Source organism: Lycium barbarum, chromosome 9 (genome assembly GCF_019175385.1).
Source record: "Lycium barbarum isolate Lr01 chromosome 9, ASM1917538v2, whole genome shotgun sequence".
In the NCBI taxonomy this organism is placed as follows: domain Eukaryota; kingdom Viridiplantae; phylum Streptophyta; class Magnoliopsida; order Solanales; family Solanaceae; genus Lycium; species Lycium barbarum.
In genome coordinates, this window is record NC_083345.1 from 108,559,848 (window position 1) to 108,587,442 (window position 27,595).

Genomic DNA, 27,595 nt, shown 5'->3' on the forward strand with positions numbered 1-27,595 from the left:
TAGTTGTTGAGAAGGTAAAAGCTTTCCGGAAACAGAAAGTGGTAAATCCTAAATATTAGTTTATTTTAAAATTTATCCAACGTGAAATATAGTTTGAATTAGTTTTCAGATGGTATAATAGTCGTCAATATTCTAGGAAAGTCAGTGGCATATTCATATTTGGCCAAAAATCCTAATTCTCAGTTTATTAAGAATGATTAAACTTTAAGCTTGGGAAAGGGTACAAAAGTATCTAAAGGTTAGTATGTGGCTAGGTAATCCAAATCCAATTACAAACTTTGTATGTAAACTCATTTATTACTAATCACATATGTATATTAAAAACATTTTGAGCTATTAAATGAAAATTAAAAGTATACAGGTAGAGAAATTAGTTTAACGATATTAACACTGTTCAATTCATTGCAATACTTTTATATCTATTTTTCATTATCAGAAACTCCATCAGCATATATAATCGACTGTTATCAAGTTTTTATCTATAAAGGAAAATTATTTAACTGATTATTATAGACTTGTAAATTATTTATTTATGTTGGTACCTTATAGAGTCTCTGTTAAAACTGAATGACATCTGCTGTCCAAGAAATATATAATATCGTAATTTGGCAATTGAATTCAGAAAAGAAAAAGTGCTCGAAAGCAGAAAAGGAAAAAAAAAAAAATAGACAACAGGAATAAGGTGTTGCACAAATAATATTTTGGATTCATTTGGTTCATGGGATAAGGTAGACATCCAAGATTGAGTTTGAGATTAAATTTATATTTTGTTTGGTTGAAGGTATAACAATTCTCAAGATAAATTTATACCTCAAACTTGATGTCATTTTATGCCACTTGAGAGGTGGGATAAATTAGTCCAAGCATTATAATCGCGGGACTATATCCCGAAATAACTTTGTCCGCGAACCAAACGACTCCTACGAGTTGAGCCTCATGGTTCCGGGGAAAGCTTTTGCAATAGTACCAAGGAAACATTGGGTCCATTGTTGAGCTTTGACAACCAGGTGTAAGACGAACAGATGATAAACACTGAAAGAAACGGCAGTTGCTTAGTGTTTTAGATACAAAACGAACTAATACTAAAGACACTAGTCATATGAAGCAGTCCTTGTTGAATACGACAATATGCAAAACAAGTGCGGCTAGAAGATTTCAACTGCAACATCACTAAGACGCTAGGAAGCACTAAAATGCAGGAGCAGCTGATGAAAGACAATCAACGATGAGCTATATGACATCATCAGGACACGAGCGTACACTTAACTCTTCATTGCCTGCAGATTTCAATCCCTTCTGATCTCAGAAGAATGGTCATCTTTAGCAGATGAACCTAAACTTGCTGCTGGTGAGAATGTATCTGGAGCTGTTGAAGGTGTTGTACAGTCGATAACGCATGCATTGCATGGTTGTTAGAGTAAACTTGCTGATTGCTTCCTATGGATGCTGGAAAGTTCATCATTGATCCAGCATTTGCTATGTCTTGGCCTGTTAGCACTCTGAGATGTTGCATGTCCTCCGCTAGCGCATCATACAATGCTACATAGACCGGAAAAGAAAAAGAACATTAGGACAATATCAAATTTATGTCATGCATTTGAGAACCCAAAAAAAGCACTACTGCAAAGTCAGAGAGCAGGGAACACCATACGGTTAGGAGGTGATTTATTCATGTATTAAATCCTGCATATTTGGTATCATGTTTGGAGCATTCTTTTGCTAATTATAAAATGGAAGACCCCCAATATTGTGTTTGATTAGCAATTTAGAATCCCGCATACCTAATACATGTGTAAGTTATGAGCAAATTTATGTATTATTTTATGTATTTTATTTTTCTGAGCTGTACATTTCTCACTTGGTAAATTCAATGTTAGTTAGAGAAAAAAAAAACCTGCATAATTAATCCTTGCATTAGTAATACCTCCATAACTTTAACTAGGGGTGTACATGGACCGGGTTGGTTCGGGTTTTTTAAAGACCAAACCAAACCAATTGCATCGGGTTTTTAAATCTATAAACCAAACCAACAACAGTCGGGTTTTTCAACCTTGGATTTTCTCGGTTTTTTCGGGTTGCTTGGGTTTTTTCCGGTAAAGTCTTCATACAAAACATATAACTTATACTTCAAATATTTCTTTAGTCCTAGTAAGATACAACGATCTAATTAAGATATTTATTAAGAAAATAACACAAAACGTGATGAGAGATGACATTGTACTAAAATATTCAACGAAAAAAATTAATGAAATTGCATAAAATAAAATGATCATAATCTAAAAGTACTAAGTCATGCTACAATAAATACAACTAATTTATAAGGCATGTAAAAAATGATCATAATCTAAAAGTACTAAGTCATGCTAAAATAAGTACGGCTACTAAGTATTAATTACATGACTAAATATTAAAGAAAAAATAAAATTAAGTTATGCATTTTCACTTTCTAAACTAATATAAAACTAAAGAATAGATATCAAAATTATTGTCATTCCAGTGTTAGATATGAATATCTTTTGTTAGCATTAGTATTGATTTGATTTTTGTTGAGTTTTATTTGAGTTACTAATATCATTGGGCTATAAAACTTATTAAACCATTCAAAAGTCTAATTCCAAGCTTGAAATAATATGTTAAAAGACAAAAATTTATGAAAAAGTTAAAGAAACATTTATAAATTACATTACAAATAAATATTTCTATGTATAAAATGTGTTTGAAATTTTATAAATGTAATGTCGGGTTGGTTTGATTCGGTTTGACTTTTTTTAGTTAAAACCAAACCAAACCAAACCAATAGTGTTCGGGTTTTTGTTTTTAAAACCAAACCAAGTCAAACCAAACCACTAGTCGGGTTTTTTTCTCGGTTTGGTTCGGATTATCGGGTTGGTGCAGTTTGTCGGTTTGCTTTGTACACCCGTAACTCTAACCAATAACCAAATGACCCCCTAATCACTAATATAGTCAAGTGGAAGCTCCTAATTATTTGTATTAACGAGGTGCTCAACACATCCACCTCTATTCCTTCAGGGTTCCCCTATGTGTGAATATTTACAAGACTAAGATGCAGTTTGAGAATAAAAAATAGCTAAAGAAACATGTTGAGCAATCAATGCACAATAGAAATAGTCATATTTTTTCTCCCTTGGCGCAGGAGGGCGGTTTAGAAGTTCAGCCCATTTTTTTTTCGTGCACTACTTAGACTAATTTGGCATTTATTCAGTGACAGTCGACATTGTTAAAGCTCAGTCAAACTGCTGGACTTTAATTGACTGAGAAGAGATTGCAAAATCACACGAACAGCTTTATCTTCAGGCTTACTTTCCTTAACACTGATCTTTAAAACTTTCTCTTAATTAATGTGCTTAATCCAATGGAAAATAATTCAGATCACATATGCTATAAGTTGCCAAGACAACATAATGATTTGACCGAGAAATGAGGTTAAATTTCTTATGTTTTTGCACTGCAAAAAGACACCCAAAATTATTCATTTAAATTTAGAAGCAGATGAGAGGCAAGAATCAACCCAACTAGCTATGAATATTTCAAACTGAATGAAGTCATTCGACTCTAGTCGCATCCACTCAAAAATAGAGAACGATTTACATTAACTTCCAGGATGTACGTAGTGCGGGAATACTTACTCTCCTAATGGTTAAATGGACAAAAAGAAGGTGATGACACCTATTCTTCACATTTCTCGGGCTAGTAGGTAGTTAACTTGTGTAGATATAAGAAAAAACTTAAGTATCCATGACAATGGAATGGAGTTATATTGCAATAGATTTGTCGAAGCCATTGCCATGTTGCTAGGCAGAAGGAAAGGCAGCAGAGAAAGGCTGAAAGGCTGACGTATCCTTGTTCGAATAGAGAAAGAAAAAGGAAAAACTTCCATATATTCACAACCCAATTCTCATATAATAAGACTTCCCTTTCCCGCTAAATCGAGTGATGAATAAGTTACTCAAGAGTTCACATAAAATGAAATTTTGCAGACACTATGAAGTATTTTATCAGATACACAAGTAGTTCAGATTGAGAACAAGAAATTAAGCTCCAAGTTGAACTAACTAGCATTTTGAAAGAACTTTTAGTATTTTTAATGACGGTGGTGTCTGAGTCAAGATGCACACGCACTTGAACTAATTTAGCAATCAGCTTTCCCCAAAAGCATAGGTATTGGGTAATTCTACCCGATAAGGCTGGAGCAAGGGCTCACACTTAGTGTTGTTAGCTGAAAGTCAAACTTGGAACGTTCACATTGTTACTCCTATGCCTTAACCACTCAACTATCCTCTGAAACAAAAGTTCTTCAGGCCATTTTAACATACTTTCTTTTATTATTAGCAACAAACCAAGGTCCTGGTTGAGTCAGGATTGCTACGTATTTTGGAATGGCATTGTCTCTTTAATTTTGACAACAGTACGTTAATGGAAAGATAAGACGGCCTTACACAGTGGGATTGTTGGGTTGAATAAGGATTCATGCAGTGTTGTTAAAGACGCGCTTAAGCCCTGAAGCAAGGCGCAAACATGTTCAACACTTCGCCTCGCTTTATGGGTGCTTCAATGTTGTCATCAAGGCTCTATGGCATATTTTTATTGCCAATGAGCGTAATCTTGAAGATGCGACACTAATCAATTGATTTTCACTTTATTGTAATTTTTTTTCAATTTCTTTGTCCATATATATGTTATTTATGCTTATTATTATTAATCTTGGACTACACATTTTGTATCTTTTTCTCCATTTGCACCTTTTCAATGAAGCTTACGTTTTGTTTGCGCTTTGCGCTTAAAGCCCAAAGGACCTTAGAGCATTTTGCGCTTTTGTGTTTTGATAACACTGGATTCACGTTGGTTTTCCTGAGTTAACTTGTCGGAATATTAATAACGTTTTCAGTTTTCTATACCGATTATTGTGTTAGTATCACTCAACAAAATCATTACTTTGTTGAATCTTCTCTTTCTTAATGTTGGAATTTTAATCTATCGCAAACCCCAGATTACCTTTGAATGTGATAAACTCTTCTTCCTGAGGTGATTTTGGGAATGTTTTCTTAGAATAGGAAAGGGTTAGTCCAACTTAAAATCACTTCTCGAGGATATTATGTTTGTAGAAATACATGCCTATTCAAACTTTTTAGGAAACTAATACCACTTAAGCAAAATAGCACCTAACATACTGGTGCCTATCAAGACAATATAATATGAATTTTCTGAATAATCAATCCTAGAATGGAATCGCTAGGTTACACAAACAAAGGCTTTTAAAGTTCAAACAGTTGAAGTTTTGAACAAACCAAACCTCCAGAACCAAAACATTATAACCAAAAGAATTCACTTTAACACTGAACATTGTATTGGGCATTGTGCAACATTACCAGATAAGAGGACCCTATGGAGAATGTGGTCAGAAATCCATAATAGAATCCGACCACAACGACATCTTTGTTCTTGGTATCTTTGATTAATTTGGTGTTCTCGGTATCTTTGATTTATTTGGTGTTTACTTTTATGAACCAATGAAATAAGAAAGAATAAAAAGAAAAAAAGAAAAAAAGGAGGAAAAAAAAAAAGACATCCCTCCTTTTTGCTTTCCGAAATAGTGTAAAAAGAAGTGCTTCTAATCATTGCAACCACTTATTTAGGACTATCACTTGGAGCAAATAAGAATGAATCAAGCTTGTGGCAGGGGGTCCTGGATAGGTGTAGTAGTAAATTGGTAGCATGGAAGAGACAATATTTATCTTTTGGGGGTAGACTTACATTGATCAATAGTGTGTTGGATGGTATTCCAAATTATGTGATATCACTCTTTAAAATGCCAACAACAATAGAGAAAAAGTTGAATACTATGAGACATAAATACCTGTGGGAAGGCAATGCGGATAACAAAAAATTCCATTTGGTCAGATGGCAGGAGGTAATCAAAGGAAAGAAAGGAGGGGGACTAGGAGTGAGGAATCTTAAGTTGCATAACAAAAGCCTACTGTTTAAATGGCTCTGGAGATAAAATGATAACAATAAAAGATTGTGGAAACAATTGATTGATGCCAAGTATGGTAAGAAGGACATATGGGCTCCTCGCGTGGTTCAGTCTTCTTCAAAGGGGGGAGTGTGGAGCACAATAAGCAAGTTATGGAGTGAATACAGTCAATTCGTGAAATTAAAATTGAGGAATGGTAATCATATTAAATTTTGGTCAGATATATGGTTGGGAAGTGAAAGTTTTCAATCAAAATTTCCTTCTCTGTATAATTGCTGCACAAACAAGAGTGGAAGTATGCACAAACAAGAGTGGAAGTGTATCAGAATTCTACTCAGGCACTGGTTGGCAGTTGATTTTAAGGAGGGGTCTCAATGATTGGGAAGTTGATGATTTTGCGTAGTTGATGCAATTGGTGGACACTGTTAGTTTGGAAGATAACAAGAGAGACTCTTTAATCTGGACAGTAAACAATGATGGTATCTTCACTGTTAATAGTTGTTAGCTACTACAAAATCAACAAGGGGGTGATCAACCAGATTGGCCATGGAAAGCGATATGGAAATCACTGTTAAAGTAGCTTTTTTTTTTTTTTGGTTGGATTGCAACAAAGGAAGCTTGTTTAACTCAGAAGAACTTGCAGAAGAAAGGAATCACTCTTTGTAATAGGCGCTACATGTGTGAAGAAGAGGCAGAAACAGTCAATCATCTATTAATTTATTGCAAAGTGGCAAGACGGTGCTGGGAGTTTGTTCTGAATTTCCATGGTGTAAAGTGGGCAATGCCTTCTAGTAGGGTGTCAAATGGGCGAATTGGGCTAAAATTGACCCAATTAAAATGGACTGAGGTAATAAATGGATTGGGCTGACATTGACCTAAAAGTTACTTGGGTTGAAATGGATCGGCCTGAAATGGGCTAAAAATGAGCTGGGTCATGACCCGCCTAACTTGACCCAGTTTTTTTGCAGAATTGCCCTTCTTTTGGGATGGTCTTTAAATTTTGCCCCTCATATTTAAAATCTTTAAATTTTGCCCTTCGGCTAAAACTCATGGGTTCCAGGTTCGAACCCTTACTCAGTCAAAAACAATTTAAAAAAAATCGCAAGACAGAGTTTAAATTTCGCTATGCCCCCACCGGTATACACTTGTTAAGAAATTACCAAAGTTATGCCGAACCCGGCATACTTATGCCTTATGGGCAGACTTGGCATAAGTATGCCGCGTCCGGCATAACTTTGGTAATTCCTTCACAAGTTTATGCCGGGTCCGGCATACTTATGGAAAAACTTTTAGTTAAGCCTTAACTAAAAGTCTTTTCCTAGTTATGCCTTATGGGGCAGACTTTTAGTTAAGTCATAACTAAAAGTATGCCCCATAAGGCATAATTTTTCCTTAAGACATAGACTTTGTTTTACAAGGCAAATTTTTAGTTATGCCTTAAGGAAAAGTTTCGCCTTATGAGGCATACTTTTAGTTATGCCTTATGGGGCATACTTTTAGTTGTGCCTTAACTAAAGTCTGCCCTATAAGGCATAACTAGGAAAAGACTTTTAGTTAAGGCTTAACTAAAAGTTTGTCCATTAAACATTTGCCCATAAATATGTCGGATCCGGCATAAACTTGTTAAGGTGTAACACCCCGCATCTTGGAACTGAGTTTAAGCTCATATCATTAGAGTTCTAGTGGAAACACTGAAGGTTTGAACGTTTTACGAAAATGGTTGATAGGCCTACTTCGGGCAGCGATAACTCCTTGATCGGTTTGGAATTTGGGAAAGTACCCTCAATGAAAGTTGTAGTATGTAGAAATACCTTTCTAACGATATAAGGACCAAGCCAATCAGAGATCGCAGCAAGGAGATATGATCGTCTCAATATGGCTAATAGTAAGGCACTTGAAATCCTATAGAATCGGCTAAGTTTTCGATACGTCTGCCTTCCAGTATATTTTCGTGAATATCCGTTGGTAATTGGAGGAAACTTCCTTGATGAAAGTTGTATCCCTTTGAAATAGATTTCCAACGATATATTATGGGGGTCAAACGGACATCTGTGCAAAGCGTTATGCCCATTTTACTAAAGTCTGTCTTCGCTGGAAATTCTGCCTGTGTTACGGTGGACGTTACGGGCCGTAACACGTGTTACGGGACCGTAACAGTGAGCCGTAACGTCCCAAAAATTTCCAAAACCTCACTGGAAATTTTCACTAAGGTACGGTCCCAAGTTACGGTCCGTCCTACGTGATACGGGGTCGTAACATGGGGCGTCTTTTGGTCCATAAGTACTTTTCGGGTCACCTGACTTCGAGAGGCCATAACCCTATCATAAATTGGGAATTTGGGAAAACTCAAAGAATGAAAGTTGTAGATAACTTAAATGCCTTTCCAACCATAGGTCGTGGGCCTACATGTGACATCGAAATAGGGAGATATGGACGTTTTAATACAGAAAGGTCCCAACCCGATTTCAAGTCAGGTCAAACCCATTTCCCCTTGGTATTTAAGGGAAATGCTCAACCCTAGCAGCCCCATTTTCTCATATTTTCAGATTTTAGAGAGATAGAGGGAGAGAGACGAGAGTTAGAGGGAGAAAGTAGAGAATCAATCAAGTTGAAGACCCCGAATCCCAAGGCTCGTGAAGGATAAAGTGTAGTACAAGTTGTTGTCGTCATTCTAAGCTAAATATTGAACTTGGGGATGTTTATTTCGTGGTGACTACTTGTTATATCCCGTATTTTTATACTTTGGGGCAACCCGGATTAACTATGATAAGTTAGGGCCAAGACTATTCCGGGATTTGAAGTCGGGTCTTTTGACTTGTGATTTTATTTTGAGACATAAGTTATATATGAACTTGTTGGCATTGAACACTTAGGAAAAATTGGGACCACAATTCATAAAAATTGGAATTAAAAATCTTGCCCACAAGGGGCCTTGTAGTCGTGTGGTCCACTAAATGGTCCCACACGTTGTGTGGCCAATTTTAAATGGTCCAACACATTGTGTGGGCCATGGAGACTTGTACAATACATATAGAATTAAAAGATGACCATGTATTCCTCTTTCTCACTTCCCACACTTAGAAAATATCTAAAAGTTGAAGGAGAAAAACCTCCAACCTCACGGCCAAAGAGCAAGAAAAATCAAGATCATTTCTGGCCTTCCAAAAATTATTTCTTTGGCACAAATCAACTATTTTGAGGTCCCTAAGTAGCGTGGAGGTGTTGTTTGGGTCATCCAATTATTCATTGTGCCCATTTGCAAACCCTAGCCTATTGGTGGGGTGAAGAAGAAAGGTAAGTTTTGGTCTTGTTTATGTATTGTGAATGTTTTGTGCATATTGTAGTATGTTAATATGGATGAAAATCATGAAATATGGTGTGTTGAAGTTGGGCCGTGTGTTTGGTGTTCTAGCTGTGTAATGGGTGTTGTGTGATTGAGTTGATAAATTAATTTCATGTAGTATGTTAAATTGTTGTAGTGTGTAGGATGGCTAAGAATCATATATATATATATATATATATATATATATATATATATATATGAGTAGTGATAGATGAACATGAGTCATGCTATATGCCAAAGGACACACAAATGTCGCTTAGCATTTGAATGGTTGTTGTGACGACTTTTATGTTGGAAATGAGAGTCTAATGTCCCAAATTGATATGGCAAGTGTTGCGGACTGATTTGGAGAATTTTGTGCACTTAATTCAATCTTTATTTATGAGAACCATCAATATATGTATATGTATAATGTGGCCGTGTATAGCCCTCAAATGTTTGGTAAAGGATGAATTAATATCGCTTAATGTTTTAGTTGTCGTCGTTATAAATTCTAGTTGGAAATAAACGTTTAATGACTCAAGAAATATGTTGAAATTGTGTGGGCTGATTTGAGGGTTATTGTGCGTTGATGTGATTGGTATATTTTATGAGAATGATATCGTTACATTGTGGATTGTGATACAAATCATGACTTGAAAATGCGGAATGTGCTAATGGGGCTGCTCACGGTTTTGGGACTGTTTTCGGCCCAATTTGGAGAAAATTATTGGATCGTTGGAAAAATTATGTAAACTGTTTAGAAAGTTCTTGAATGTTGTTGGTAAGAATTCGGGTTGATAATTGAATGTATGAGCTATGTGGTGGCTTGAATGTAAGCCGTTGAAACGAATATTATGAATGTTGTTGAATGTTGCGAAAGAAAGTTATTAATGTAATATTGCCTTTCGAATTGATTATCGATGTTGCTAGGTTGGTTGTTGTTGTTGATTTTGGACGAGTTAATTCTCGGGTTGGCCTATTTACAGGGAAAGTGCTGCCGAATTTTCTGTAGAATTTAGAGTTAGTTTGGAATAAATTGCTTAAGTGCCCATGGCTAATGTATGATATTCGTTGGCGTACTTGTAGACCTTGGGGAGCCCGAGGCGTAGATTGGGATTAGCTTTAGATTGGCTAGCTTGGAGTGCGTACGAGGTATGTAAAGCCCAATCCTTCTTTCTTTTGGCATGCCTTAGTTTTCAATAGGCTAGATTATAAGCCTTGAGGAAAATTCTAAGATTCGAAATCCGAGCATGTTATGATCCTTATATATTCCTTGGCACTCATATGTATGATTTGATGAAATATGACCCATTATGCCTTTGAAATAATCGCATTCCGAACTTTGCATAGAAAGGTTTCACTTTAAAGAATTTCGTAATTTTTGAATGTCATACCTTTCGCATAAAGGCTCGGATTGTTCCAATATTTTTATAGAAGTTGGCATGATATATAATGAGTACGTTTTCCATAGGCGGGCCCGACTCTGGTCGATACCCGTCCGTGGGTCCCGCAACCTTCCTTTATGTAATTCGGAGAATTTTTGAAAGAATTTGTTATGACTATTATTTTGATTTTCAAGTATGATCATTTTACTTATGTTTGAGTTCATGACAATGATTTTATGCATATGACTACTCACGACTCTACTCGTGCATTCTGTTATCTCTTTCGCCGAGTCCCGGGCCGGTTCTGTTGTCGTGCGCACTTTGATATACTCCGGAGTTATGTTGTGTTTATGGTTCACCGAGCTACTCGCTAAGAGGGTCGGGTTCCACTTATATTTGGTGATATGCTATGTATGGTGTTATGCTGTGTATGGCGTTATGCGGTGTTATGATATGTGACGGGGATACGGAGATTTGAAACTTTCTGGTGTTATGCTGTGTATTGGCGCCATCGACGGGCAGGCGACCATATTCTTCTGTACCCTATGCATGACTTATATTTTTAGACTAAACATTTTGATATGTTGGATTTGTACTTACGTCCGGTACTTCTATTTCGTTTATGTCTCAGATTCGTTTCTGTATCTTCTGCTTTGCATACTCAGTACATATTTCGTACTGACCCCCCTTTCTTCGGGGGGCTGCGTTTCATGCCCGCAGGTACAGACGCACAGTTTGGTGATCCACCAGTTTAGGACACCCTCTTCTGCCGTTTGGAGTGCTCTTCTCATTTCAGAGCATATATTTTGGTATATATTCGTTCGCTGTGTATGTATATATTTGTTCAGGGGTACGGCGGGGCCCTGTCCCGTCATATGTTTCGGTTGGTCTGTTTAGAGGTCTGTAGACGTATTTGTGGGTGTGTGTGCCTACTTCTGTTCAGATGTGTTCGTATGATCCTATTCGCTATGGCAGCCTTGTCGGCATGCATTTTGTATATGTTTTGGGGCCGTTGTGCCATTTGATAGCCTTGTCGGCTTTTGATATATACGTATGCATATGGTTGTGTTGAAATGTGTCTGAAACAGTTTGATATAATTTAAGGCAGCGTGTGACAATTGTGTCAGTATATGCTATCTGTATGTGATTCGGGTTGGATAAGTATGTTCGGGTGCCCAATTCGGGCACTAGTCACGGCCTACGGGGTTGGGTCGTGACACTACTCATAAAAGGTAATGTTTCTACTCTGTAATCATTTATAGTTGTGAATTGATGAATTCTTGGGAGAATAATAAATGGGTTTGATAAAGAGAATTATATGAACTATGCTAGAGTTTTGGGATTGTTGACTTGGGATTGTTGTATTCATGTGAGTGATGAAGAATGATGTTACTTACATCTAATTGAGATTGTAGAATCAGCTAGAAGTAATAGAATGGGGATTGGGTGAAGAAAACACCATTAATGAAGGTTATGGAGCTTCATGCCCACCAAGTGTTTGATAAAATGCTTAGATGAACAAAGCATGGATATTGTTGCTAATATAGAGTCTCTATGACTTGTATTGCTATAGATTAAAGTTGAAGGGATTGAAGGACATTGTGATACACTCAAAAGCCGGAAGTTAAGGTATGTAGAACTTTCATCCACATGTGAGAATCTCTACGTTCTTCCCCATGATCCGTTTCTTAAAATCTATGAAGTTCAAATCCTAGGGCATTAAACCCAACATATTGGTAGCCCGTATTTATGTACATGAATTTTGTATCTATATTCGTTATTGTATTCATAATCTTCCATTATGGTTATTAGGACTCTTAGCTTAATCCATGAATCATGAATTCTTCCTCATGTGTTCTCATTATTTTATATGAAACTTTATGATTTCATTCAGCAAGTTACAAGCATGTTTTCAAGTCAAGTATTTATATATATGATTTCGAACTATTGTTATTACTCATGAACCAAAAACATGTTTTGCAAGACTATGACAAGTTATCTTATGAAACTATACAAGCAAGTTATGATTCATGAACACTATGTACAAACAAGTTATGATTCATGATATACCAGGGGCAGCAAGTGCTACTACTTTACATGTTCATGTTTTGGGAGTTGCATTAATTACCGAGGAGGGCTTCAGATAGCCTGAAACTACGTAGCCACCGTATGATGAGGATCGCTCCACCCATGTCCCGGACGATCTCTCATAATGACTGATCCTTTCATATTTTATCAAATCTCATGTTCCCTGGCAAGGACTGAGTGTTCTGCTGGCGGGACGCAAGCACCAGACCATGGATCGGTTATAAGTTATTGCTCTCCCTACTTATCATGTTTTACTGATGATATATATATATATATATATATACTCATGCTCATGTTCATGTCCAGGTTTTCAGTTTCAGTTCTTATCATGTTATTCCATGTCCCATGTTATTTCTTTTAGTTGTTTTACATACCAGTACATTCAATGTGCTGACGTCCCCTTTTTATTGCCCGGGGGCCTGCATTTCACGATGCAGGTACTAACTTACAGGACGACGCCTCTGCTCATTAGGATCTGCACGTACCAGCTTATTGGTGAGCCCCATCTCATTCGGGGTTTAGTTAACTTTTGTTTATGATTAGTTATGCATCTAGGGTATGCTGGGGGCCTTGTCCCAGCAAATACGTTTTATGTTCAGACTCATGCTAGAGGTTTCATAGACTAGACAAGTCAATTATGTCATGTCAGACATTCGGAGTCGTATAGCCATTTTGGCTCATTCATGTTATTTCCGCATTCATGTTTAAACAAGTATTTTATTAAGTATTATGACTTACTACGTTTTATAAAGGTTCATCATGCATTCATGTTATATTCCGCTTATGTTATGTATCATGATGATTCAGCAAGCCATGTGGTTCGCTCGGTCACATGCAGTCAGGCACCGAGTGCCGTGTTACGTCCAGGCCATGGTTCGGGGCGTGACATAAGGATTTACCAAAGTTATGTCGGACACGGCATACTTATGCCAAGTCTGCCCATAAGTATGCCGGGTCCGGCATAACTTTGGTAATTCCTTAATAAGTGTATGCCGAGTCCGGCATACACGCGACCCAAACCTTGCATTGCAATTTTTTTTTTAATTTATGCTTGAGCGGGGGTTCGAACCCAGAACCTCATGATTTTTACGTTAACGCTCAGGGTTGCAACGTGAAGGGCAAAAATTAAAGACCAGCAATATGTGAGGAATAATTTAAAGACCACAAATATGAGGGGCAAAATTTAAAGACCACCCCAAAAGAAGGGCAATCCGCGCAAAAAAATATTTTTTTGAAGGGTCTATTTTCTCTTAAAAATTATTTTTGTGGATTTTTTGTGAAAAACATTTTTGCGGAAAACATTTTCCATAGTAAATATTTTCGAGAAAAACATTTTTCGTGAAAAATATTTCCCTTCATATTAAACATATTTTTGGTGAAAAATATTTCCCTTTATATTAAACATACTGTTGTAAAATATATATGAATGTCCATATAGCCTAGGTTTTTCACATGTCCTAAATAAGAATAGGTACATGTACATTTGGTGGCAAGGTACATGTACATTTGGTGGCATGTATGAAATGAAGAAAATGAAGCAACACAAGTTTGATTTTAATTCTTGGTGTTGTCATTGATGACTTCATCAAGAGATTTACCATCTCTATAAATAGATGGTTAAGTTCTCAATTTGAGATATCAACAAGAAGTGAAATATAATCTCTCCCTTCTTTCTACAAAGTTATTAGTTTGCTTCTCTTGTTTATTTCCAATTATATAGTTTTATAACACATACCACAAACTTATAAGATACATGATGCAAGAAAAGTGTATACATAAAAAAAATAAAGTAAATCTCAAGTAATAAACCCAAATTCATTTTTTTGCACGGATTGCCCTTCTTTTAGAGTGGTCTTTAAATTTTGCCCCTCATATTTGTGTTCTTTAAGTTTTGTCCTTCGCTTGGATACCTGAGGTTCTGGGTTCGAACCCCCACTCAGGCATAAAATAAAAAAATAATTTCGCAAGGTAGGGCTGGGGGGAGTGTATGCCGGATCCGGCATACAATCCTTAAGAAAAAACTAAAGTTATACCGGAGGGGCAGATTTTGCCTTGAGACATATTTTTTTTTTTTTTTTTTACTTTTCAAGGCAAACTTTTAATTATGTCTTAAGGAAAAGTTCCGCCTTATGGGACATACTTTTAGTTATGCCTTAACTAAAAGTGTGCCCCATAAAATATAACTAAAAGTATGTCCCATAAGGCGGAACTTTTCCTTAAGGCATAACTAAAAGTTTGCCTTAAGGAAAAGTCCTGCCTTATGAGGCATACTTTTGGTTATGCCTTAATTAAAAGTCTGCACATAAGACATAGTTCCTTAAGGAAAAGTTTTGCCCCATAAGGCATAACTAAACTATGCCTTGAGGAAAAGTTATGCCTCCTCCGGCATAACTTTAGTTTTTCCTTAAGGACTTTATGCCGAATCCGACATACAATCCTTAAGGAAAAACTAAAATTATGCCGGAGGGGGTAGACTTTGCCTTGAGACATATATTTTTTTTTTTACTTTTCAAGGCAAACTTTCAATTATGCCTTAAGGAAAAGTTCCGCCTTATGGGGCATACTTTTAGTTATGCCTTAACTAAAAGTGTGCCCCATAAAATATAACTAAAAGTATGCCCCATAAGGCGGAACGTTTCCTTAAGGCATAACTAAAAGTTTGCCTTAAGGAAAAGTTCTGCCTTATGAGGCATACTTTTGGTTATGCCTTAATTAAAAGTCTGTCTCATAAGGCATAGTTTCTTAAGGAAAAGTTTTGCCCCATAAGGTATAACTAAACTATGCCTTGAGGAATAGTTATGCCCCCTCCGGCATAACTTTAGTTTTTCCTTAAGGACTTCATGCCGGATCCGGCATACTTGCGATTTTTTTTTTAATTTTATGCATGAGCGGGGGTTCGAACCCAGAACCTCAGGTATCCAAGCTAAGGGTAAAACTTAAAGACCACAAATATGAGGGGCAAAATTTAAAGACCGCAAATATGAGGGGCAAAATTTAAAGACCACCCCAAAAGAAGGGCAATTCTGCGAATTTTTAAGTAAATCTTAAAAATGGGCTAGAATTGGGCTAAGTTGCATATCACTTTAAAATGGGTTATATTGGGTTGGGCTAAAATCAGCCAAATATAAAATTATCTTGAGTCAACCCATAAAATTTTTGGACGAATTCGGCAAGCCATCACCTTTTGGGTCAAATTTGACACCGCTACCTTCTAGTGTGAAGAGCCTGTTGGATTCATGGCAACACCAAGGGATGGGTAAAGCTCAAAAACTAGTTTGGAGAACAATTCTGCTGTGTGTGTTCTGGACAATATGGCTGGAAGGAACAGGATTTGCTTTGAAAGGAAAAGGCAGCACGTATCTAGGATTAAGAATAGTTGCTTAATAAATTTGTATTTTTGGTGTAAAGACAAGTTATGGAAAATATGGAGCAATATATGAATTTCCTAGAGGAGATAGGGGGTTTGTACTTTCCCTGGCATGGCAGGGGCTGTTCTCGTTGAAATTCTGTACCATCTTTGGTACCTTTTAATAAAGCATAAAGGGTCAAAAATATGCTTTTATTTTATCAAAAGGCTAAAAATATCTTTTATTATAAATTTGAGTAAAAAAATACCCCTCTGGTCAATAAAATTTTTAAATGTATCCCTATTTTAACTGAAATCTCCAAAATAATCCGCTTTCATTTTTAAACCTGCTCCGTTTAAATCCGACCCAACTAAATAAAAAATTCATTGGGCTACCCGCTCCTGTGCCTAGTGGCTCCTGTAGGACTTGAGAACATGTTGGCTGCATATGAGTTTTTTTATGTAATTGGGTCTGGTTTAAAAATGAAATGGGGTTATTTTAAGAATTTTCTTCAAGACAGAGGTATATTTAAAAACTTTAATAACGGGAGGGGTATTTTGATCCAAATTTGTAACGGATGATATTTTTAGCTCTTTTCCCAAAGTAGAGAGGCATTTTTGACCCTTTTCCCTTTAATAAAATTTACCTTATCAAAATAAATATTTCAATTCGTAGACTTTACTTCGAGTTATTGCAATGCATGTAATATTTTAATTGCAAAAGATTGCTTAATTCTTGAGTCAACTAGTTCTAATATAAGTTTGGCTTTCTAAGGTCAACCGATTTTGGAGTTGCCTTAATTTATGTGCTTATGAGCATAAGTAGAAAACTATGGAAATACTGCATTAGTTTAACCATAGAAGTCAATCTGACATTCACTGTGAAGCTGAAGAGGTACTTCAACTTTGATTTCGCTCAACTTTCTCCATAAATAAATAGTGTATTGGGCTTAGCTTCTAACACAGTTTATTTTGAAAAATATTTTTTTCAAGTGTTTTTCAAAAAAGTACTTTTTATGAGAATCAATTTGTATTTGGCTAATTAATTTGAAAAGTACTTTTGAACAACAATTAGTGTTTGACTACCTTTTCAGCTGCTCAAAAACAGCTTCTGCCTCTACTTAAAATCACTTTTTGTTCTCTTAAAAACTTGGCCAAAGACCTCAACTTTGACAAAAGAAAAAAGCACCAGTTTTGGCCTTGGAGAAGCGAGACCAAACATGCTATAAATAGACTTGATAATCACCACCCAAAAATTTGCACGCAATCTAAATAGTAACCCTATTTGAATTAGAATGAATTATTTAAACTTATAGATTTGAAGAGGACGTTGATAGAACGGAAACATTTTCCAGAAAAATCACGAGTTGGAGAGAGAGGGGAAGAACGATTCAACATCCAAAGCAAGAGCAAGAGAAGAAAAAAACTAGTCAGCTAATGGGTGGGAAGATGATGGCATGTTTAGTTTCTTACCAATTTGCAAGTGCACCTGTTGTTCGATTGTTTGCAACTGCAGTTTAAGTTCACTGTTTTTGGCAGCCAGACCATTTGTATCACTCTGTTCCATATGGAAAACAAATGCAGATATTTCAAAATCCAGCTTTTATATGCATGTATTAGACATAAGAGAAACAGAATAAGTTGAATACATATTTATGTATGTACATTCATATGCAGACGTTGCACATACAAGACCAAGCAAACAAAGATTTACTTCTCTCCATCTCTTCAATCTCACTTAGGAGTGGCCAACGGGTGGATCGGACGGATATGAGCGGTCGAAAACGGGTTAAACAAAAAAGGATAAAATATCTAACCCCCCCCCCCCCCCCAACACTTAAACAGGGACAAAAAATGGGTTAAAAGACGGATAATATGAATATTCATATTATCCATGCCTTCAGGAATAGTTAGTTAATAACATAAGTTAAAAGACAAAACAATCTTAGACTCCCAGAAAATAAGAACTCATTAAAAATAACAAGCAGACAAATGACTTTTGATAATATAGATAATTTGGATATCCATTTTGTAGTAGATAATATCCATATTTGATCTACTTTTAAAAAGCCGGTTATCCAATCCATATCTAATGGGTCAGATTGAATAGTTAACCATTTTGCCAGACTAATCACGCTCAACCCTATTCCTTACAAACCCTCTGTTTTAGATGGTAACAAACACCCGTTCCTTTAAAAATTAAAAGAATAGCTGTGAAAGCTCTGATATATACCCGCAACAATGTCAATTGAGAAAACATAGGAGTTGCTTCAGTTTGCAGAGCTTGCACTTTCCTCTCGAGCTCTGTTATGTATCTCATTTTCTTTTCCTTTGATCTCACAGCTGCCTGCCTGTTTGCCATAATCCTGTAGCATAGCAATTTTTAAGACATTAAGCTTGTTATCGAGGCAAAAGGGGTTTCTATACCTAGCTTCAAGCATAAGAAGATACTTCAGCAAGCAAACAGAAAATTCTCCGGTTGAACTAAAGAGAATTAAGACGTTGAATACAGATGTTTTGAGTTAATAGTCTGCTTTAAGAGCACCAGACAGATGGCAGAGAAAGTTAAGAAACCCAGAATAAATAGCAATATATACAACATGCAGTAAACAGATACCACACAAGAACTGTTCATAATTCTAAGCTATCCTAGAACAATTAGCTTTAGAGTAACAACCCACAATGCAACTTACAAACCGAGCACCAGAGCGTACCCTGCCTACAGAACTAATATTAAGAAAATAGGATGTCGTCATATGAAAAAGGATTTCAGAAAACCTAATAGAACTTTCTAATGAACCATAGTTGCCCAATATCATATTATGTCACTTATACACAATAGCAAGATTGTGCCAACACCCCTAGCTGATGGAAATGGTGTCAGACACTCGTGATGTGCATACGAGGCTCATGGATACCTACCCAATTGGGTTGGGATCGGACTGCCAGAAAAAATCTTTCTCGGTGCTTATTGTCTCAGACTCTTTAGACATAATCATCCCTGTATCTTGCCCCAACAGTTATGGTCTTATGGATCGCTATCATTCACCGGAACAGTAGTTGCCCGTACTTGTAGAGTTGATGAGTCCCACTTCTCCTTGGAATGGCTTTTTGGGCTATCCAGACTTTCCAGTTGAACCAGTTGTCTGAGATCTAGGGTCATGTTGCATGAACTTGCTAGTTGGGTGTATTAACGGTTTGACTTAATACTGAAGTTGTATATGTTAATTTTAGGCCGAATAGCCTAACAGACACTTCTACTTGTTCCGTTTTGATATCCCGCCCCTTTTGTTGTACCAAGTTTCATCTAAACACCTAAATCTGTCCAATATTGATATTCTAAACCCTTATGATCTTGCGTCTCTCAATTTTTCTGATGTCAGAATCCACATCAGATGAAAATACGCCACATCAATTTATGTACATAAAAAAAAAAAAAAAAAAAAACAAAACAAAACAAAAAAACAAAAAAAATAACCCTTTTTACTTTTATTCATTCCTGATTCCTACCTAAGAAATCTTCTTCCACCTCTCCTCCATTTTTCTTCCTGCCCGAACACTGTTGGCCATCTTATATTTTCCCCCTTTTTCTAATTGAGGGAATGAATATAAATACATCTTCAACATAGAACTAAGAACAACATCATTATTACCTCTTGTAACCATTGAAATTCTTGAAATAAGTATTACCAAAGAAGCTATATTTTATCCACCAATGAGTGAACTCAGTTCAGCAATTCTTTTTGACAACTCAGTTCAGCAAAATGTTTTTGACAACTCAATCCAGCAATTGACTCGCGCGAAATCAGATCTACCTCTTTAGTATAAACTCATTTCCAACGAATTGATTAAACAGAATTAACTCAGTCTTCCCTTTCTTCAGTAAATTTAACATCATTCATGAACAATGGAAAACATAGATTTCCATCAACCAAGTTGAACAATTTTGAATTAAGATGAAAAAAAGCAAACGGGGGTGAAAACGGATGAGTAATCCGATTATGCAAAGGAAAATCAGAACTATCTCATCCGAGTATGATTTTACTCATTCAATTGAGAGACACACACAAAAGATACCAAGTTTATTCTACTAGATTCGGCAAAGAGAAAGGATGAAACTGAGGCAGAAAGACATGCAACACAATTGAGAATAAAAGATCTTACACCGAACTATGATCTAAATAACAAGAAAGGAAAAGAATTGATGCAGCCACATAAATAAATAGATTTACCTTAGAATCAATGAGATCAGTCTCAATATAGATCAAATGTTGTGAACCCTACAACACAAGTTCTCGCTTACTGCTAAGGAAGAGGCTTATAAATTGAGTGAGTATTCTAAGGGCGCATCATGAAACACATTGCTTTCATCGCCCAAGAAAGAAGAGAGCACATTGTTTTGATCGCCTAAGGGCGGTATGCAAACAAGTGTCGTTGCTTCTGACAAATAGATGATGGCAGCAGAAACAGGTGGTATTTTGTATATGCATTCAAAATAATGTCACATGGAAAGTGAGGTGTTCTGGGAAATTCTCTTAAAACTAATTAAGGACAATATTTTAGCATTAATTCCTCTCCTGCCTCCAGTTTTCTCCCAAGGAAAAAGAGGGCTTTCAATTACTTTTGATTAAGTTCTTTAAGAAAAAGGATCAAACAAAAAATACCCTATAACACAATTCACAAACCAGTGAATAAAAGTTGCATTTGATTAGTTCATTCATCAGACAGAAATGCTGCGGTAATCTTTTTTATAACCAAGAAATCTTCGAGGCCGTTTGGCGCATGGTTCTAAACTCGGTGAATAATGGGCCCATCCCTCTACCCTTCTCCATAAAAAAGGTTGTGGTAATTCATCATATAGAATATGAATCTTAATACAGATTATATGATGAAATTGACAAAAGGGCTTGGTTAGAATAAGAGAGAAAATATGTACGAAATATTTGTCCTAACACAAAACAATCAGCTTTTGCCAAGCTTCAGAATGTAACTTCACCCTTAGCGAAGACAAGAAGTAAACAACTAGAAAAAGAACTGCCCCGTTCAGATGTATGTAACCTAGTTATAGCCTTTATTTGTTATTACCTTTCCTTTTATATATCCTATTTATCTTTTTAGTCTATATTCACGGCACATTGCTTACCTTTCGTCTTCCATTTCCTCTTTTCACCTTTCTTGGTTAATTGAAATTTGTGAGAACAGGGTGAAGAAGTCCTAAAACATAGACGAACGAATAAGGTTTTGGAGAAATGGAAGCTAGATAGTGAAGCAAAAGGGAGAAACGCTCTGAAACTTTTCATTTTTCTTGTCAATTATCGCTGCTATTATCATTCTAGAGATGATCATATTGGAATTAAGCTCGTTAATTGTAGATTATTAGAAATATCCACCATGGGGTTGTGCTTCCAGATTAATTATACCACCATGGAGTTCACTATCAATTTATTGAATAAGTTTAGTGTTGGTATTCTCCCCGTTTTCTTCATGTTGAGGAGTGTTCCTGACAGATCAATTGAAGAGCATAAGGTCAATTGGATATTCACACTCGTTATATGGGATACATAATTCATCGGTTGAATTAGCCCACTAGGTACTGTATTTCGGTACTACAAAATTGGGCCATGACAGAACAACATAATGAAATATAAATATATCCGTCCATTTCAGTTTGTTCGTCTGGTTTTAACTTGGCACGGAGTTTAAGAAAATAAAGAAATTTTTTAATCTTGTGATTTTAAATTAAAGATACGTAGAATGTACCAAAATGCTTTTTAATCTCGTGGTCTTAAACATGTCATGTGGAAAGTTGGAATTATAAAATTGTCAAAAAAGGAAAGAGGTATTCTTTTTTAAACGAACTTTAAATTTTGTTTTACAACCGCGCGAAGCGCGAGTAGATATACTAGTTGCCTTATAAAGACAGGTAATATTCACCTATCTTACTTAGTGCGCCACTATTTATTCACCTCTCTCCACAGAATAACACTAGTATTTCTCATCTGCAACCCCCACCCCCAAACCCAAGAAAACATCTGAAACTACGGTTTTGTTTTTATATCTTCTCCCTTTTTGTTATCAAGGTTTTTTGTATCTTCTCTCTTTATATTTGAGCAGCTACAGGACTCCTTTCCCTCCCTGCACCCAGCTTCTAGCTGACAGTGGTAGTTAGACGTCCTTCCATCAATGAAGGCCAAGATAAGCTAATATCAAGGGCTCCAAACAGCTGTTTTTCTACTTTTTAGTTCTTAAAGGAGAACTAGAAGAAGAAAGAGGCTTGAGGTGGCACTATGAGGACAGCTGACAGCGTGTTTTTTTTTTTTTTTTCTGTTTAAATCGCCAATTCAATGCTCCTTCAGCCGTTAAAGCGGAAAGTTGACATAAGAGGGCTGGGGCAGACTTTAGAAGTGTGATGGGCAAACGCTTCAAGAAACTAAAATAAGAAAAGTTCGGGGAGCAAAGTTATTGGTAACAGCCAGATGGAAAGAAAACATCATTAAATGAACTCACCACCAATCAAACACTAATTAATTCCAACAAACACAGAAAGTTTTCATTTAACAAACAACATTGCAGCATAACATCTTTATCATATTAGGATGTTCATAGATTTAGCTACCCTCCTCTTCCATTTTCAGTTCCCAAAACTCATTTTATCTCATGCAGGATAACTAATATAGAAGCAAATCCAATGGTCGGTCAAGCTATGATACTGATTAAATAGAGAATAATATCGAAGGCAGCAAATGATGAGGAGCCACAAAAGTTTCATTTAGAGACTTACTTCTTAGCACGTCTCGGATCTTTAAGAGCGAGCTCAGCTAGCTTTGCTGCTGACTTGGCTTTCTTAATCTCAGCTGCAGAAGGCTCTTCTCCGCCGTAAGCATCTCACAGGCATTGTCAGTCCTCGAAGGTTTAAAGCGGCCCCTAGAGATGACTCACGGACTTGGAATGAAGAGTTAAACTTATCCAAGTCAAGATACATAGAGACGAAATCCTCCTCAGTCTCATCCGACAGAGATGGTCCGTCCAGTCCACTAACAATACCACGATCACTATCGAAACTTATATCATTAGGAAGCATAAGAATCTCTGAAGCATCAGGAGTATCGAGCGCTTGGCTAATATCCATGTTTCAAGTTTTCCACAAGCTTAATTGTCTTCAAGCACTAGCAATCTGAATATAAAAAGCTTAACAGAACCCAAAACCGGAAAGTGATGACTTGTTTCCTTCTAAAGGCAAGAACTCTCAAGTTGAAAATAACAACTCACAACACAAAATCAACAAGCTTTTCAAGAATCATTCTCCTCTGTAAAATGCACCCTGGAAATGGAAAATGTGAAATAAAGATTGGATTTTAACAAGTAGAAATGTTATTCAGCAAGAGTTCAAAAACAGAACAGCAAGAATACGCCCTAGAATGCAATATATCCAATGTTTTTCTTTAGACATATTCGTCAAAAACACACCTAAACTATCATTTTTTCGCGAGTTTCACACCCCAACTATCAGTTGTTCCCCCTTTTCTACCTGAATTATCACCATCAATGTATTAAAACACACCTAGTCGATAAGAATCAGCTTAAAGGTGTGTTTAACACTTAGATGTTGACTCGTGAAAAAGTGATCATTTAGGTGTGATTTTGACCATTTAACTCGTTTCTTTGTGAAATTTTACACACGCCAAAACGTTAACGATCATTTTAGAAGATGACCATGTTTTAAATGGAGAAAAAAAAGAAGAAGAGAAAAACAGCTTAAACAAAAGGTAAATTTTACAGCTTAAACAAGAACGAATTAACAAGGGGAATCAAGCAACTTTTCAGATGGCAAGAGAGAAATGGAGACGATACATATTTAGAGAGAGACTGTGTGTGTAGTGACGAGAAGGGAAGTGTGAAAAATTGAAAGAGATTAATTCCGTGATTATTCTCATTGATTGAGTTGGTAAATATACCATAGTTACAATGTCCTATTAGGATACAAACTATACTAACCTGAAATAGAAGATTTACAAAATATTCTTTTACTACATATTTACACTATTTATCACACCCCCGCAGTCGAAACGGGAGGTTTACGAACGCTGAGACTGTCCCGAAAATCTTCAAATAAGACCTGTGGCAGTCCTTTAGTGAAAATATCGGTGAGCTGATATCGGGACGGAACATGAAGGACACGGACGTGGCCGCGCGCCACCTTTTCACGAACAAAATGTATATCCATCTCAATGTGCTTGGTGCGCTGATGTTGGACTGAATTTCCTGACAGGTAAATGGCACTGACATTATCACAATAAACTAAAGTAGCCTTAGGGATCGGACAATGTAGTTCCAAGAGGAGGTTACGTATCCAGCATGATTCAGAGACAACATTAGCAACCCCCCTATATTCTGCTTCCGCACTAGAGCGGGAAAGAGTAGGTTGGCGCTTAGATGACCAGGATATCAAATTATCTCCCAAAAACACGCAATAACCCGACGTCGGGCGTCTGGTGTCTGGACATCCCCCCCAATCAGCATCAGTGTATGAAACCAAATCAGTAACTGAAGATGAGTAGAGATGCAAACCATGATCAAGAGTACCCTGAATATACCGAATAATCCGCTTAAGAGCAAGCATATGCGTATCTCGTGGAGCATGCATATGAAGACAAATCTGTTGTACAACATAAGAAATATCCGGTCTGGTGAAGGTAAGATACTGAAGAGCACTTGCAAGGCTCCGGAAATGAGTGGGATCGTCACACAGATCGCCAGAAGAGGCACTGACCTTCGGTTTAGTGTCAACCGGAGTGGAAGAAGGCTTACACGAGGACATTCCTGCACGTTCAATAATGTCCGTAGCATAACTTCGTTGTGATAGAAACATACCACCCTTGTGACGGGTCACCGCAATGCCAAGAAAATAGTTCAAAGGACCTAAGTCTTTCATAGCAAATTCTGAGCCAAGAAGGCCCATAATAGAACAACGGAGAGCATCTGAAGAAGCAGTAAGAATAATATCATCCACATATAGTAAAATGTAAGCCAAGTGGTGCCCTTTGCGATAGATGAACAAGGAGTGGTCAGACCTACTATTAGCAAAACCAATGGAAGAAACAAAGTTAGCAAATATTTTATACCAAGCTCTCGGTGCCTGTTTAAGCCCATATAAGGACTTGCGCAACAAACACACATAATCGGGACGAGATGGGTCTCTAAAACCCATAGGCTGATGCATATAAACTGTATCCTTGAGCTCGCCATGAAGAAATGCATTTTTGACATCCAACTGATGAATGGGCCAATGTTTAGATAGAGCTAGACTTAAGACAGTGCGGATCCTTGCTGGCTTCACGACCGGACTAAAAGTCTCACCACAATCAATGCCAACCTGCTGTGTTTTGCCATCACCTACAAGACGGGCTTTATGCCTCTCAAAATCACCATTAGACTTTTCTTTATGAGTAAAAATCCACATAGACCGAATAACATTACATTAGGTGGATGGGGTACCAAATCCCACGTCTTATTTTTAATAAGAGCATCATATTCATCATCCATGGCCAATTTCCAATTCGGGTCACGTAGCGCATCCAACGGTTTACGAGGTATGGGGGACTTGGTAACCGCCGCATGTAGATTAAATGGGTGCTTAGGTTTGAAAATCCCGCGCTGACTACGAGTGACCATGCGTGTGTGGGTATTGGGCTGGACAGGTGGAGAAATGGTCGAGTTTTGCGGGGTGGTGGGAAGCTGGTGGGGGAGAGGGGCGGACTGGTCCTGCGTAGAGGACGATGGAGGATGCTGCCCAGGTGGGGAGGGGTCGGCGTGGTCCTGAGTCACAGGCAGCGACGAAGGGGGACAGGGCAGCGGTGGAGGGCTGGCGGCTATATGATGGATCAAGTAAGGAGAGAGGCCATCATCAAGGAAGTCATAAGAGGTGGGAGCCGGAGTATGGATTTTGGAAAACGGAAATTGAGTCTCATCAAATAAAACATGACGACAAATAATGATTTTATTTGAGGATAAATCAAAACATTTGTAGCCACGATGGTTTGGTGGATATCCCAAAAAGACACATGGAGTTGACCGAGGGTGCAACTTGTGAATAGTAGTAGACGGAAAAAGGGGATAACATAAACACCCAAAGACTCGGAGATGAGAATAAGATGGTTTCCGTTGGTAAAGGACCTCTAAAGGTGATTTGTGACCCAATAGCTTACTTGGTAAAATATTAATGAGATATGTCGCCATTTGCAATGCATGATGCCAAAAAGACGGAGGAATGGAGGCATGAGCAAGAAGAGTCCGGATGACATTATTTAGTGAACGAATTTTTCTTTCTGCTTTCCCATTTTGAGAGGATGTATGAGGACACGAAAGACGGAAAGATATCCCATTGGATGCACAAAATTTTCCGAATTGACTATTAGTATATTCCCTCCCATTATCACATTGGACATTCTTGATAGGACGTTCAAATTGAGTAAGAATATGGGTCTTAAAATCCATGAATTTTGAGTAAACATCAGATTTTCTAGCCAAAGGGAAAGTCCACAAATAGTTGGTAAAATCATCCAAAAACAGAACATAATAACGATGGCCCATAGAACTCAAAATTGGAGAAGTCCACAAATCACTATGAATAATGTCAAATGAAAACAAAGTTTCGGAAATAGAACTAGCAAATGTCAACTTAACATGTTTACCAAGAACGCAAGAATGACAAATACTAGATGAACTAGAACTATTACATTCAATGCTTTTATTAAGCCTAAGAAAATCCAAAATAGAATCTCCCGGGTGGCCCAAACTGTTACGTCCCGTATTTTTATACATTGGGACAACCCGGATTAACTATGACAATTAAGGGCCAAGACTATTCCGGGATTTGAAGTCGGGACTTTTGACCATTTGATTTTATTTTGAGACATAAGTTGAATATGAAATTGAGGGCATTGGACACTTAGCAAAAATTGGGACCACAATTCATAAAATTGGAATTTAAAAATCTTGTACCAAAAGCCATGGTGGCCGTGTGGACTTGAAATGGTCCCACACATTGTGTGGCCAATTTTAATTGGTCCAACACATGTGTGGGCCATAAACAAAGGGAGATATTTGTGGATACTTAAAAAAAAGAAGACTAAGTCATCTTTCTCATTTCCCACTTCTACACTTAAAGAAAAATAACAAGACTTGGAGAGCCTCCACTCCCCCATGATTCTCGGCCACAACCAAGAAAAATCAAGTCCCATTTTTGCCTCTCTAAAATTATTTCTTTGGTATAAACCCACTATTTGGAGGTCCCTAAGTAGCGTGGAAGTATTGTTTGGGTCATTCAACCACTCATTTTGCCCATTTGCAAACCCTAGCCTATTGGTGGATTGGAGAATAAAGGTGAGTTCTAATCTTGTTTTTGGAGTTATAAATGTTGTATGCATATTGTAGTATGCTAAAATGGATAAAAATCATGA

The 27,595-nt window shown here is 37.0% G+C and overlaps 1 pseudogene; it reads right to left on the reverse strand.

Annotated features, from left to right (window-relative positions):
- Nucleotides 1–1,010: 1,010 nt before the first annotated feature.
- On the reverse strand, nt 1,011–23,265 carry LOC132612135 (probable transcription factor PosF21; annotated as a pseudogene).
- Nucleotides 23,266–27,595: the final 4,330 nt, after the last annotated feature.